This window comes from Hipposideros armiger, unplaced genomic scaffold (genome assembly GCF_001890085.2).
Source record: "Hipposideros armiger isolate ML-2016 unplaced genomic scaffold, ASM189008v1 scaffold_286, whole genome shotgun sequence".
Lineage (NCBI taxonomy): Eukaryota > Metazoa > Chordata > Mammalia > Chiroptera > Hipposideridae > Hipposideros > Hipposideros armiger.
In genome coordinates, this window is record NW_017731636.1 from 1,103,093 (window position 1) to 1,111,832 (window position 8,740).

Here is an 8,740-nt window from a genome sequence, read left to right on the forward strand (position 1 = left end):
TGGGCCAGTGAAGCAACGTCCTCCACAACTAGACTGAAGAACAAAAGGACAGCAACTTGTCTATTCCCCTTCCCCCAATTCCCCAGCGCTGTTCCTATCCCCCAATTCCCCAATAAAAATCTTAAAAAAAAAAACAAAAGATGCTTCTATGGCTTTTATCACTTAGGAAATCAAAAGGGTGTTAGGAGCTCAGGCCAGGAGCTGGAGACAAAGACAATAATACACAATTCTTATTCTATCACAATATCACATAGGCCTAATAAGGCCTTGAGTCTGACTAGTAGATAGCCCTTGAAAGTTGTAAGCAAGAAAGTTACATGGCCCAACATATTTTACAGGGCTATCCCATCTGGTCACTGTAAATTGGACTGAAGGGAGAAAAGAAGAGTTGAGTGGAAGGCTGTGGTGTATGAGGTGTGATCAAACAATACGGTGAATATTTACATTTTAAAAAATTATAGTAAAAGACACGTTGCCATCAATCCCCCTCAAAATACTCCCCCTCAGTTTGAACACACTTATTCCATAGGTCTTGCCACTTTCTGAAGCAGTTCCGGAAGTCCTGTGTCATGAGTACTTTCAGTTGTGCTATTGTGGCTGCCTTGATATCCTGAATTATTTTGACTTTGGGGAAGAGCCAGAAGTCGTACAGTGCCAGATCCCGTGAATAAGGTGGATGAAGACACACTGTAATGTTATTCGTACAGAGCATTGTCATGATGGAGGATGACTTATGGCACACTTTAAAACAAACCTTCTTTCAACCGTAGCTCACACCCAACTGACTACACCAAACAAGTTGAAACTTGTCACACACTGTTACTAAGGTTCGACATACAACTTCCCATATTGAAGATCCCTGCCTTTCTGTTGGATGGCATTTGGCAGCAGCATTCACTGTATTTTTTTTTATCACAATGGAAAGGCTCTGTGTCACACATTGCTTCTGGTATACAACAATTTTGGTCAAATAAAAACATTACAGGGTGTCCTCATCCACTTGATTCACCAGATCTGGCACCGTGCAACTTCTGGCTCTTCCCCAAAGTCAAAATGATCATGGAAGGTAAATGTCTTGCATCAACTCAGGACATCGAGGTAGCCTGATGGCACAACTAAAGGTACTCACAAAAGAGGACTTCCGGAACTGCTTCAGTAAGTGGCAAGAACGATGGGATAAGTGTGTTCAAAGCAAGGGGGAATATTTTGAGGGGAATTAATGGCAATGTCTTTTACTGTAATAACTGTAATAATTTCTTTTAAATTTAAACATTCACCATATTTTTTATCATACCTTGTATATATTATTTCTACTTTTTGACCATTGTGAATAATGCTGCTCTGAACATTCCTGTAACAAATTTTTGTGTGGACATGTGTTTTCTAGTCTCTTAGATATGTACCTAGGAGTGGAATTTTATGGCAACTCTATGTTGAATCTTTTGAGGAGGCACCAGACTTTCCCAGAGCAACTACACCATTTTGCATTCCCATCATCAGTGCATGAGGGTTTTGATTTTTTCAGATCCTGTATAACATGTTATTTTTATTTATGATTTTAGCAATCCTAGCGTGTGAAATGGTTTCTCATTGTGATTTTGATTTGCATTTCCTTGATGGCTAATGAGGTTAAGCATCTTTTCATTTGCTTATTGGCCATTTGTGTATCTTCTTTGGAGAAATATCTATTCAGATTTTTGCCTGTTTTTAAATTGGGTTGTCTTTTTATCATTGAGTTATTAAGGGTTCTTTATATATGTGTATTCTAGACACAGTCCTTTATGGTTTCCAAATAGTTCCCATTCTGTGGATAGTCTTCACTTCTTTGGTGGTGTCCTTTTGTAACCTAATATACAGAGGGTGCCCAAAAAATGTATACACATTTTAAGAAAGGAAAAAACTATTAAAGTTGTTATACTCAATATATACCAATAACAAAAGATGAATTCAAGTCACATTTGACGTCTGCAATTACAAGAGGTGCTCAAAGTGGTTACCATCAGTGTCCAGACACTTCTGATTACGGCGAACTACTGCTTGAGCAATGTTGACCGAATTGTCCACTTGTGTACAATTTTTTGGCACCCCTGGTATATATACCCTGGTAGCCTAGCATAGACTCACTTTTATTTAGAATTCATAACTTTGCTTAGATTAACCTTTAAGTCCTCTTAGATTATCCTAGATTTTATAAGGTTTAGGTAGCCATATCCTGTAATTTGCTAACAGTTGAACAAAAAGGCTGATACTTGACTAGTCAAACTTCCTTCCATGTGTATGCCATCCGTAACATTGATGATTGACAGAGAAGTTTTTCAGGTATAAGCTCAGGATGTTTTTCAGGACCAGGGTTTTATCTGCTTGAAACACCTGAGGCTGGATCAAGTAGCTGAAAGACCCTCTAGTGACTTCCTCATGAATTTTTCTCATCATATCCTCATTATAATACTAAAATCCCTTCCCAGGGGCAGAAATTTTCTGCCATTTTTGAACATGCAATGTATGTATAGGCATGGTTCTAATTGCACATACGCATGCATGTCCCCACCTATACATTCGATTATGAAGTTTACCTTGATGTTTATGGATGATTTCCCTAAATAAAGAAAAATCTGATCCTTTTCTCAGGGACACGCCACTTTGGGAAGTGACCCCCGACGTTTCCTTGCTAGCTGGCTGGCAATAAAGTTCTTTTTTTTTTAAGATTTTTTTTTATTGGGGAATTGGGGAAGGGGAACTGACAAGTTGCTGTCCTTTTGTTCTTCTGTCTAGTTGTAGAGGATGTCGCTTCACTGGCCCATGTTGGTGTTGTGATCATTGCGCTCTTCCTGGGAGAGGCAGATCGGTTTCCAGTCACTGGACGGCCGCTCACGGCAACTCTTGGCAGCTCACGGCAGCTCATGCCAGCTGCTGGCCAGCTCCACTGTAGCCTATGCCATTGCCGGCGACTCACTGCAGCCCAGCTCCAGGTCAAGCTGTTGTTTACCATCTTAGCTGTAGAGGGTGCAGAGTCACTGGCCCTCATGTGGGATCCGAACTGGGGCCCTGCTGCTCAGAGCTGGCATCCCAAGCCAACTCTTACTCAATGCGCAACTCAGCCGGACCCTAAAGTTCATTTCTTATAAAATCATCTTGGAGTTGTTTTTTGGCTGGTAACTACTGAGTACCAGTTCGGCCTGGTAACACTTTGAAGCACAAAAGTTTTTTTTCTTGATCTCCAATTTATATATCTTTTCTTTTGTTGCTTATGCTTTTGGTATCGCCTCAGAAACCATTGCCTAATCCAAGGTCATGAAGTGATACCCCTATGTTTTCTTCTAATTATTTTATAGTTTTAGCTCTTAATTTAAGCTTTTGATTCATTTGGAGTTATTTTTTGTATGTAGTGTGAGATAGGGGTTCCACTTCATTCTTTTGCATATGGGTTTCCTGTTTGTCCCAACACCATTTGTTGAAGGGACTGTTCTATCTCCATTGAATTGCTTTGGCACTCTTGTTGAAAATCAGTTGACCATAAATGTGAGGATTTATTTCTAAACTCTCAATTGTATTCCAAGGATATGTCTATCCTTGTGTCAGTGCCAACTTCGTTTTTCTTTTTCAAGATTGTTCCAGCTATTCTGGATCCCTTAAATTTACATATGAATTTTAGAATCACCTTGTCAGTTTCTGCAAATAAGCCAGAAGGAATTTTGATGAGGATTGCATTGACTGTAGATCAATTTGGGGATTGCTATTTTAACAATTTTAAGTCTTTGAATCCATAAAAATGGAATGTCTTTCCACTTATTTAGGTTTTCCTTAACGTCTTTTAACAACATTTGTAGTTTTTACAGTAAGCTTTATACTTATTTTATTAGATTTGTTCCTAAGTACAATATTTTATGCTTCTTTACAGTGTTGTAAATGGAATTGTTTTCTTAATTTCACTGTAATTTGTATCAGTTTTGTGTTGCTGCTATAATAAGTTACTATAAATTCAGTGTCTTAAAATACCACAAACTTATTATCTTACAGTTTTGAAGGGTCAGAGTATGAAATGGGTTTCACTTAGCTAAAATCAATGTGTTAGCAGGGCTGCTTCCCTTCTGGAGGCCCTAGGGGGAAAAAAACTTATTTCCTTGCCTTTTCTAGCTTCTAGAGCAGTGGTTCTCAATCTTCCTAATGCAGTTCCTCATGTTGTGGTGACCTCCAACCATAAAATTATTTTCGTTGCTACTCTATAACTGTAATTTTGCTACTATTATGAATCATGATGTAAATATCTTTTTGTTTTCCGATGGTCTTAGGCGACCCCTGTGAAAGGGTCGTTCGACCCCCAAAGGGGTGGCGACCCACAGGTTGAGAACCGCTGCTCTAGAGGCTGCCTGTATTCCCTGGCTCACGGCCCCTCCCTCCATCTTCAAAGCCAGCAGATTCCCTCACTCTGAGCTCCACTTCTATCATTACATTTCCTCTGACCCTCCTTCCTCCCTCTTTTGGTTGTAAGGACACTTGTGCTTATATTGGACCCACCCGGATAATCCAGGATTATCTCCCATCTCATATCCTTAAATTCATTACATCTGCAAAGTCCCTTTTGCCATGTGAGGTTATGTATTCACAGGTTCCAGAGATTAGGACAGGGGATCTTTGAGAGGTCATGATTCTGTCTACCACACAAGTGTATAGAAATACGTTTGATTTTTGTATATTGATCTTATATCCTGCAACCTTGCTTAACACATTTCTTAGTTCTAATAGTTTTTTAGTGGATGAATTCTTAGGATTTTCTATATATAAGATCATGTCATCTGCAAATAAAGTTTTACTTCTTTTTTCAATCTGCATGCCTTTTATTTCATTTTCTTGTCTGTCTGGCTAGAACCTCTAGTACAATATTGAATAGAACTGAAAAGAGTGGACATCCTTGTCTTGTTCCTGATCTTGAGGAAAAGTTTCAGTCTTTCACCACTGAGCATGATATTAGGTGTATGGTTTTTGTAGATGTCTTTACCAGGTTGACGAAGGTAACATCTGATTTTCTGATGTTAAACCTTTCATTCCTGGGATACATTTCACTCAGTCATGGTGTAAAATTATTTTTATACAAGTATGTTGCTAGATTTTGTTTGCTAGTACTTTGTTGAGCACTTTGCATCTATATTCATAAGAGACATTGGTTTGTAGTGGTGTTTTTTGTTGTTTCTTTGTTTTTTAACATCTATGTCTGGCCTCATAAGTTAAGAAGTGTTTGTTCCCTGCTCTTCTATTTTTTGGAAGAATTTGTGAAGAATTTGGTATTGATTCTTCTTTTTTTTTTTTAAGATTTTTTTTATTGGGGAATTGGGGGGATGGGAACAGTGCTGGGGGATTGGGGAAGGGAAACAGACAAGTTGCTGTCGTTTTTGTTCTTCAATCTAGTTGTGGAGGACATTGCTTCACTTGCCGGAGTTGGCACCATCATTGCGCTCTTCCCTGGAGAGGCAGATCAGTCGCCGGCTTCTGGACGGCCGCTCACTGCGGCTGCTGGCCGCTCACGCTGGCTGCTGGCTACACACGGTAGCCCATGGCAACCCACTGCCACAGGGACTGCAGCCTACGCCGTCGCCAGCGACTCACGGCAGCCTAGCTCCAGGCTGAGCCGTTGTTCAGCATCTTAGCTGTGGAGGGCAGTGTCACTGGCCCTCATGTGGGATCCGAACCGGGGCCCTCTGGCATCCCAAGCTAGCTCTCAACCATCGCGCCACTCGGCCGGCCCGGTATTGATTCTTCTTTAAATGTTTGGTGTTCATTTTTATACAGTTGTATATATTAATTTCCTTTATGCCTTTTGTGTTTGGTTAATATATTTCCTATATTACTTCCGATTATTTAAAGTAGCTTTTTAAAATGATTACATTTAGCTCTTCAATCTAATTAATATAATGAGTTAAAATATAGATCTAAATGTATATTTGCAAATATAATTGACACAACACCATTTATTGAGTATTCATTCCCAACTACTTTGAAAAGTAGTTATCATAAATTTTCATGTGTACCGGGGTCAGTTTCTGACCTCTCTTTTATTTCATTGATTTATGCATCTATTCCAGATTTAATACCAATTTTTTTTTCCAAAAAGAGTTGATTGTCTTTGGTCCAGCCAGTATTTCACATTATCTCTTGGTCCTAATGCTCCTGGGTAGGGCTGGTACCCTGGAGGGCCTCCGGGTGGGAATCCCTGTGCAGGGGAGAGGAGACAGTATGGAGGGAGGTGTCCGACTTTGCCTCAACCACTCAGAACTCTGTTGTCCTGTCTGGGCCTGTTTCCCCACTGGGCCTCTGGGAGGGCCCTGGGGAACTCCAGTCCCTCATGATGCCTAAAATATCTCAGGACTGTGGCCTGGCCCTCTCCTAGGACACTTCATTCCTTCCCAGCAACCCCCACAATCTCCATCCCATTCCCCTGCAAAAAAAAACTTACTGTTTCATTAAAACTTTCTCAAACTTGTGGGTATAGAAACCACGAACTGATCGGCAGGGAAAAGGAAAGAGGGACACAAGCAACTGGAAGCCATTTGGGGTCAGTTCCCCTTCCTGCCCAGGTTTCTTGCCCATACACACACAGCTCAGCCCAAAACCTGATGGGAAACTTGCTGCCTGGATGTGCCCTGGCAGGGACCCCCACCCTACACACATCTGGATCTGGCCTTCACTCCTTCCCCACAGACCCTCAGCTGGAACCACTTGGACATGTAGAAAAACAAGATGAAAACAGAAAACCCCGAAAACCCAGATGGGCAATGATGTGGGGAGACACCCTACACAGGTTCCTCAGTAGCCGCCTCCTCCGGGTAGTAGGGGTGATACTCTGGGGATGCCCCTGTTCTTGGGCAGTCACCAGCAGCCCCTGGAGCCCCATCAGCTGCTGGGCCTTGTGGGCAGTACTTAGAGTCGTATATCTGCCGGCCCAGGCTAAAGACTTGGCCGCTCGGGTTCGTGCCCTGCGTGTAGCCCATCTGCAATGATATAGACGAGTTTTCACAGTTGTTGGTCCCCAGCTTGGTATCATAGATGTGCTGCTGGGTCCCAGGAGCTGTCATGCCCACCTGGCTGGCACACTTGTTGGTGCCCATTTGTAGGCTGATGGTTGAGTGGTCCATGGGTGGCAGGATATGGTTCTTGGGGTTGTAGAGATGCCTTCTCGTGCCATACGTAGTCATGCCTGACTGGCTGGCACACTTGTTGGTGCCCATATGCAGCCCAATGACACATTGTCCCACCTTCATGGTGGCATCATTGAAGTTTCGCTCCTGATTATCTGAGTATTTGACACCAATGTCCACACCACTGTGTAGCCCCTTTGTCTTGGCCTTCCCTGCCAGGGTGAGGAGAGATACCTGCACTTGTGTCATATTCCGCCTCTCAAAGAGGTCGTTGGCCTCGAACAGGTCCATGAGGTTCATGCTATAACTGACCATGGCCTTGATAAAGTTGGAGAGGTTTTCTAGCTGATGCCAGTTCTGCATGGAGCGGTTGACCTTGGGGACTGAGCCCAGCTACAGCTTATTCATGAGTGTGCACAGGATAATTTCATCCTTCAGATCCTTCTGGAAGTTGGGGTCTATAGACATGCCCATGAGCTCCTCGATCCAGCTGGGGAGTTCTGTCTCCTTCTTGAGGGTCATATTTGGACAGGAGCTGGTTCTTGGCCTTGGCTGAAAGCCCGTATGAGGGCCCCTTGTTGAACTGCGTAGCGCACATGCCAGCGGAAGCCAGTACCATACTATTTTAATTTCTATATTTGTTTTTACTGTGTTCTGATCAAAATTTCCTTGTCTCTTCTTGAACATTTTATCTTCTAGATGAATTTTTAAATCATCTTGTCAAATGCCATAAAACATTCTATTAGGAGTTTTTGTTGGCATTGCACTGAATTTGTTGATTAATCTGGGAAGAATTGACATCTTTTAATATTGAATGCTCCTATTCAGGGACAAGATACATTTTCCTCTTTTTTTCTTGTATTATATGAAGCTTTAGAGTCTTCTTCATTTAGATCTTATACATCTAATTTGGTTTATTCATGGCTTTAACAGTTGTTGTGAATGGGATCTTTTCTCCTACTATATTTTCTAATTAGTTATTGATGATACATAGAAAAGTATTGATTTCTGTACCTTGTATCCAGCAATCTTCCTGAACTCATTAGTTTTCTTTTTCTTTTTCTTTTTTTTTTAAAGGTTTTTATTGGGGAATTGGGGGAGGGGAATAGTGCTGGGGAATTGGGGGAAGGGGAACAGACAAGTTGCTGTCCTTTTGTTCTTCAGTCTAGTTGTGGAGGACATTGCTTCACTGGCCCATGTTGGTATTATCATTGCGCTCTTCCTGGGTGAGGCAGATCGGTCGCTGGCCTCTGGACGGCCGATCACGACAGCTCTTGGCAGCTCACACCGGCTGCCAGCCACTCACGCTGGCTGCCAGCCACACACGGTAGCTTATGGCAGCCCACTGCAGCAGGGGCTGCAGCCTACGCCGTAGCCAGTGACTCATGGCAGCCCACCTCCAGGTCAAGCTGTTGTTCACCATCTTAGCTGTAGATGGCAGTGTCACTGGCCCTCATGTGGGATCCGAACCGGGGCCCTGATGCTCAGAGCTGGCATTCCAAACCAGCTCTTAACCAACGCGCCACTCGACTGGCCCCAACTCATTAGTTTCCGATTAGTCTGTCAGTTGATTGTCCTGAATTTTCTAGGTACACTTGCAAATAATTAGT

The 8,740-nt window shown here is 42.3% G+C and overlaps 1 pseudogene; it reads right to left on the bottom strand.

Annotated features, from left to right (window-relative positions):
- Window positions 1–6,785: 6,785 nt before the first annotated feature.
- On the bottom strand, window positions 6,786–7,728 carry LOC109391251 (calponin-2 pseudogene; annotated as a pseudogene).
- Between the last annotated feature and the right edge of the window lie 1,012 nt (window positions 7,729–8,740).